Below are 7121 nucleotides of genomic sequence, written 5' to 3' on the forward strand. Positions count from 1 at the left end.
GGAGAAGGTTTCCTCATCTGTCCAGAGCACTTTGTCAATGAAATCGAGTATTTTGTCACTGTTCACAAGGATCCAATTTGAGAAATCAAGCCGCCATTGAAACTCTCTTGCTGCTTTTGATGGAGTTGGAGGTGATACGGACGCATTTCAGCCTTCCTAAGACTCTTGACACTGAAGACTTTTGAAATGCCGACCTCACCTTTCACATCACGCACTCTGGACTGAGGGCTTGCAGTCATGAAAACCAAAATGTCTACTTCAGCCTCCTCACTGGTGGTTGCCTTTCTGTACTGCGTCTTCTTGAATCTACCTGTTTCTTTCAGCGTCAAATAACTCCTCATAATCGTCTTCGCGCTAGGTCTTCCCCACATTGCCGATTTCGGTATACCTTGGCAGCTTTCCTCTTGTCGCCCCGTGCCGCTCCCAAGGCTAAGACCATGTTCGCCTTCTGCTCGCTTGAGTACGGCATGCTTTAGGCCCTGCAAACAAGTTCTTTGAAACGGTTGCGCGGCACGACAGTAATAGGCAGTCGAGCTCGCATGCATCTAGCCGCTGGCGCAGCTTGGAAGAAAAGCGGCGCTGTAACAAATGTTGCTCTCTGTCGCACAGGTTCCAGATGTATGATGCATGTTTCGTGTGTGTGTTGTTTTTGTTCCGCATTGATTTGAACGCTGTAAAAAATTACTGTTCTCGTCGTATCGGAATTAAGGGCTGATGACGGCGCGTTTTTCGGCGACAGGCACGAGCGGCTCCTGACGAAGCGCTTTTTCAGAGCGCCGTCGCCAGCCTCTGCCGGTAATGTCTAAGCCGAGGAAAGGTTGAAGGCTTTTCTCGTAAGTGAAGGGAAAGGGCGGCGCTGGCGATGATTTTACAAATTAGTCATGAGAGTGCTCTAATCGCGCCGCATTCGGGCGCACAGAGCGCGCTGTCACGTGGTATTTTTTAAACACCGCGGGCTTTCGTTCTTCGCGAATAAAAACGGCCACGCTCAGTCGTTGGAATTACCGGGGTTGGGCAATATTTTCAAGCTCCTGAAGTTTCCTATTGATGTCTGAACGCTTCAAGCTATATTTAAAAAGGCAATTAATTCATTGCGGCTATTTAGCCAAATATTGATGAGCTAGAAGTGGTGCTCTCAATTTAGATAAACGCTGACAACATCCCCGCAATTTTTGTTTTGAGGAACGCATAGCTTTTTTTCAGTCTTGGTCCAAGTTAGCTCACACATCCTGTATATATTCGTTTAAAGCATGCAGTGTTGCAGTAAAATCTTTTTACCGCACAAGTAAATGATAATACCCAAGACAGGTCCATCGTTGGTGTTCAACTCCACTATGTGAATTTGTGCTGGAGCTTTCATGAGATAGAGAGAGAGAGACAACTTCATGTAGTCGCCTGCAGTACGACACCATGACTAAATGGCGCCGTGACGCGGGCCCTGACGTCTTCTAAGCGGGTGGTCTCTACTCAACTCCAGCGCGTGTTACTCCCGCGGTCGGTCGCCCTGAGCGGCAACGTTCCATCGGTTTCGCTCGGCCTTTGTCTTTCAAGAGCCGCCGAGACCTGCTGGACTGCCCAGGTTTGGCTTTCGTGGTCGTAGCATTCCGCCGCAGCCGCGAGTCGCGGAGGAATCGTTGTGCTTGTCGAAGCCTCATTGGGGAACTTGGTGCAATCCCATAGGATGTGCGTCAGGGTGGCCCTCTGCCACTGACACACGCGGCTCACATCACTCACATATAATTGAGGGTATAGATGAGTCATTAATAGTGGGGTGGGTAAAGAACCAGTTTGCAATTTGTTGAACCAGTTTGAACCGCTCTGCTCAGGCCCGGGTGCGGGGGTGGGAAAGTCCTTCGAGCCAGGCGGTGGAACTGTGTACGATAAAAATAATTGTAATAGGGTATATGCCTCGAGAGCCTAGCTAAATTATGTCAGAATTGTTGTAGAAGCTTACCCATTTTGTGCACCTTGCTCTAGTAGCAAGATGAGTCTCCGAAAAAACAACTTAAAGAAAACACCATTCCAGAGAGAGAGGAAAGGCAAAACGTGGAAATATTTTACATTTTAATTTAAACAGTATCTGTTTTTAGGAGAACGCACGACATTTGCCACACTTCAATAAACGTTGATGTGCGGCTGTGGCAGCACATCGCTCTAAAGAGCCTCAATATTGAGGTTCACAATCGCTCTCTCCATCGACGGAAAACGCAGGGGCTGAATGAATGATTTCTTGGAGAGTACGTGGGTTTAAGGTTACCCGCAATTCCCGACAACGGCCCCCTTCCTCTGCGAGACAAAACTGTCTCTGCACACTGCCGTTCCAAAAGTTAGCAATCTCTGACTCCAAACCTGCGACAGATGATACGGGAGCAAGTATATGAGGCTATTTCGTTCCCTCATGCGCTGCGGCTGGTGCCTGAATCTCCAAGTTACGCCGTGGTTGTATCACGGAGCGTGCTGCTGACGTCCTCGCTACCCCTGCCCTCTGTACCACCACGCCCATTGTCTTCCGCGTTACCCATGAGGATACATGCGAACATCTTACCACGGTGAACACACATCAACTTTTCAGTTGACATTTCGGGCTAGCTAGCGCGAGACCAAGGACCGGAGTAAACACGACTAATCCTATCTAAGTGGTGTTGGCTAATCACGCGCCTCCGTTACTGACGTTTTTAACGCGAATGCATTAGCGAGCTCCTGTAACAGAAAATTCGTCACCGGCACCCGGCGTTGGACGCTGCCCCGTCGAGATTTTCCAACCACACATACACAAGCCGTTCATGTTACGCAAAAAATTCACCAAACTAATTGAATTCTTCAAGTTAAAAAAACGTGAAAAAATGGTAAAGTACTACTAACGCACAACCTACAGAGATGGTAGCTCTCAGATTGCAATATGAATGCAAAAGAAAACTTAATTCTGTATCGCAAAAACTCAAACAAACCCCTTTTACATGGTTTCTACAATGTACAGACCGGAGATGGCGTCTGCCGTTCGCGCGCGCCGGAGTGTATATATCTCAGAGTCCACATCGCGGCGCGCCCGCTTCCTTGAAACACTTTCCAGATGGCGCTCGCCTCCGCCGCACGGTAACCGCACTGCGGCCAATGCAGGCGACCGGAAGGTCCGCCTTCGTGCAACGGGTTCACCGTGAGTGCTTTCCGGTAAACATTATGGCTTCATACGCTGCAGATGCCGGGCAGCGTGAGAAGCAGTCGGCGATCTTCGAATGCTATTGCGTTCCACTCTTAAAGGCGAAGCTTAATCGTCCTAATTTTTTTTTTCGCGCACGCACTTGGGGTTGCGCCGCAGGTGTTTTCGGCGTACAGGCAACCGACAGGCGGATGCACGGACGAATCGGCTAGCCATATACAATTTCGCTGTAAAATCAGCATGTGGTGCCTTAGGCAGCACGAAAAAACGATGATGTTTATGACGGCCGTAGAAAGGCTAGATATAAACGGATCCAAGCAATTGGACGAGATATAAGCGTAGAGTTAACGCTTAAGCATCCGTGCTATTGAACCAATATATGAAATTCTGGAGTCGAGCGAATGTCAGCTAACATATCAACGTTAAAATCTCCACCCCAGATGACGTCATACTTATACGTGGACTCATACATAAAGAAGTTTTCGAGGAAACAAGAAACGTGGAATAATCCCACCCGTTGGACGATAAAATACTGAGTAGGCGCTTCTGCCACACAGAAGCGATAGAACCACATAATCATCGGTAATGCATGAGAATTCTTCAATGTAGTCAACAATAACACTGTCCTGAACAAGTAAGCTTACACCGCCAGCACGAAAGGTGCTCCTGAATTGATCGAAACATTGCTAGCCAGGCAGATGCCGAACAAGTGAACTACGATTGTGGCATGTCTCAGATAACATAATGAAGTTAAATGTAAAATTAAGACTGCTAAAGAAAACATCTAGCTTATTGTTTGCTTCAAGCCGACTGACAGATTAAATTAAAACATTTGGTGAGGAGACTGTGTTCCAAAGCGATATGTAATTATGAAACTTTGTAGGAGACGCCCAATCTGGACTAGACTAACTAATGTCCAATGTCCAACTAATCACAGGCAGGCTGACTCATCATTTCCGACTGTTAAGGTCAGCTGCATTCCTTACCACACGGGCAATATTACTTTCTTGCTTCCTAATAAGGATCTTTCCACTGTGCGGCCAGACAAAATGAAAATCATTTGTTTTCCATCATTCCTTAGCCTTATTAAGCAGAACCCTTTCAAGTTTCAAGCAGAACCCGTTCAAGTTGAGTAGTCGGAAACTATTTTCCTTTATCTAAACATTTATTTAGTACCATTTGGTTTGCAAAATGTAAGAAGGTACCAGCAATTTTATCCGCCCTAGCTGGAAGCCCGTTTATTGCAGATATCGACTGATCATTGAGAATGTCTAAGTTGGCCTTAGATGTGATAACGTTAATTTCAGTGAGCAGTCATTCTCTTTGAACATGCTTAAAGCCATGAACCTCGAGGTACAACTTTCTGGCCTGATACGTGAGATAATTTACAGAAGAAGCAATTCAGTGCGATTCCGCGACAGAGCCAGTTGTTTTCTCAAGGTTTGAGGCCTCGACGGTAAGTCACTTATTCTCGCCATCATGCCTGACTACGTCATCAAAGACGTCATCATATGTGACTGTCATGAGCTTGACCGATGCTTCCAGGTTGTGAACCATCTTTTTCAGAGGTAGCAGCTCGTCAAGCTTGCTATTCATCTCGAAAAGCAGAGCAGTGACGCAGTATCCTCAGTACCTTTGTCACATCGCGCATTTTACTCAGCCTTTCGACAGTGTGTGCATTTAAAAGGCTGTCTGCAATCTTCGCCTTTCGGCTTAAAAGTTTTCTCTGAGAGTCCAGAGCAAGCGCCCAAATAGAAAAGATCAAAGTATTCCCAGCACGTCATTTACCGAAAGTGAGATGACATGTCTTTCATACGATTCGTGCACTTTGTATCTCCCAATTCGCTGGAATTTAAGAGCACAGGTATATCTGCGATAATGTATCTAAGGACGGCAATGGCAACATCTAAGGACACTTCGACCATAACAAAAAGGAGCCAATGTGGCGGCAGCAGAGACGGTGTAGACAAACATCAGTGTTTTCTTATATAAAATACCAAATATAAACAACCAATCTGCAAGGACTTCCCAGCATGTTTGGACAGCGCGCAGGCCTAGCCGCTACCACTGCCAGAATTTCCGGCAAGCTTTTTGCAGCGAAGCTGCATATGGCTAGCCGATTTGTTCGTCCATCGCCTGTACGCCGAAAACTCCTCCGGCGCACCGAATGCGCATGCGCGAAAAAAATAAAAGGAGAAAGAGGAGCGCTGTTGGCTGCGACAGTAGTGACGTCGTTTCCGTCGCAGCCGAGCGCGCACGGAACAGTTTCTCTGCGGTTCCAAAATTCGTATGTCACGCGTCATACGTGCTCCTGAGTAGAATAGCGTTCGATCAGGAATGCCGCGAGCAGAACCGAGGACGAGCTCGTATACACCGTGCCGATGCTGCATCGGGGGCACAAGAGCAGGGTGGTGCAGCCGAGCGCAAGCAGCAACTGCGTACCGAGGATACGGCAGCCTACCAAGCCGTCGTTTAATGAACCGTCAGGATTAACTCAGTGATAAACACTGGGGCCGCACACATCAGCTTCGCTCTTAACCAACAGTACGGAGTGGTTCGGCGGTGATTTTATGCCTTGACCGTGTCTTCCTCGGCGCTCCCGTGGCAGCGGCGATTATGCAGCTCTTGACATAAACGAACGATCACTTGTATTTCTTCCGAGACTACGCAGCGGTTGTGGCTCCAAAACAGTTGATCAGGCAACATCTACAAGAAGTTCATAGCAAGTTTAGACAGTCTGCAGGCCTCCCGACTGCCACTGCCAGAAAGGCCCGAAGAACTCGAATTCCGGGCGACCGCATTCGCCTTTGGCGGTGTTGATGAGAATTTCTTTACTAACAAGGCTTGAAAACAACAACCGCAACTGTTGAAGATGTTCTGTGGAAGAGCTTCCCACTAGAAGGTCGTCAATGTACGCGAAATGAAACGGCAGGCCTTGAGTGATGCAATCATTAAAATGCTGGAAGGATTGGCCAGCGTTCCATAGGCCAAAGAGCATGCGGAGAGAGAGAGAAAATAATGCTGAGAAAGGCAGAGAGGTTAAGCAGAGGTAGTTCCGGTTGGCTACCCTGCGCAGGGGGAAGGGTTAAGGGGGATAAAAGAAGAAACAGAGTGGAAGGGGGAGATAGAAAGAAAGAGAGACAAGCACGAACAAAGCGTGTACACTACACGGTGGTTGGGGGCGGCATTCTTAGAGTCTGTCGTGAAGCCCTGTAGGCCGTAGGAGCCTTAGTAACGTGAGTAATGTCTTCAACGCGGATGTTCTTTCGGAGCATTGGCCTAAAGCAGCATGCGGAGAAATTCAAAAAGACCGAACAGTGTGGTGATGGTGGTCTTGGGAATGTCTCCTGCAGCAACAGGCACTTGGTGATACGCGCGAATGAGATTGGTGCACCATGCAACGCTACCATGAAGTCCTGGATGTTTGAGAGAAGGTAGCGATCATAAGCTGTAATATTGTTTAGCGACCGGTAATCGCCGCGTAACCGCCAGTCTCCAGTCTTCCTAGGTACCCTGTAAAGTGATGTCCAATGATTGGAAGAAGGGCGGAAGGTGCCAAGCTGCAGCATATGTTCGAACACCACGCGAGCGATCTTGAGTCTCTCTGGGGACAAAAGCGGCGGTCGGAAATGGACCGGTGGGCCGGACGTGAAGTTGTGATGGCACACGTCATTTTGGACCACTTGCGTTCATTCCGACAGGCGCGTCAAAGTGGGAAACTTCCGTAGCATCTCGGCGAACAGTTCGTCCAATATGGCGGAAACAGGCGCAATCGGCAATGCTGTCGTCCCTGAGCAACGGTGTCCATGAAACGGCGTCGTTGAAGGTAGACAAGGTGTCAGTAGTTGTGCACCAAGTCTAATGACTGTACGACGGCCGTATGCAACCAGGAAAATCCAGCGGAATGCTCGTCGATGGTCGAAGCTTAGCATGATGGAGCATGTTGAAAAAATGAATCCTCTGA

Source organism: Dermacentor albipictus, chromosome 5 (genome assembly GCF_038994185.2).
Source record: "Dermacentor albipictus isolate Rhodes 1998 colony chromosome 5, USDA_Dalb.pri_finalv2, whole genome shotgun sequence".
In the NCBI taxonomy this organism is placed as follows: Eukaryota; Metazoa; Arthropoda; class Arachnida; order Ixodida; family Ixodidae; genus Dermacentor; species Dermacentor albipictus.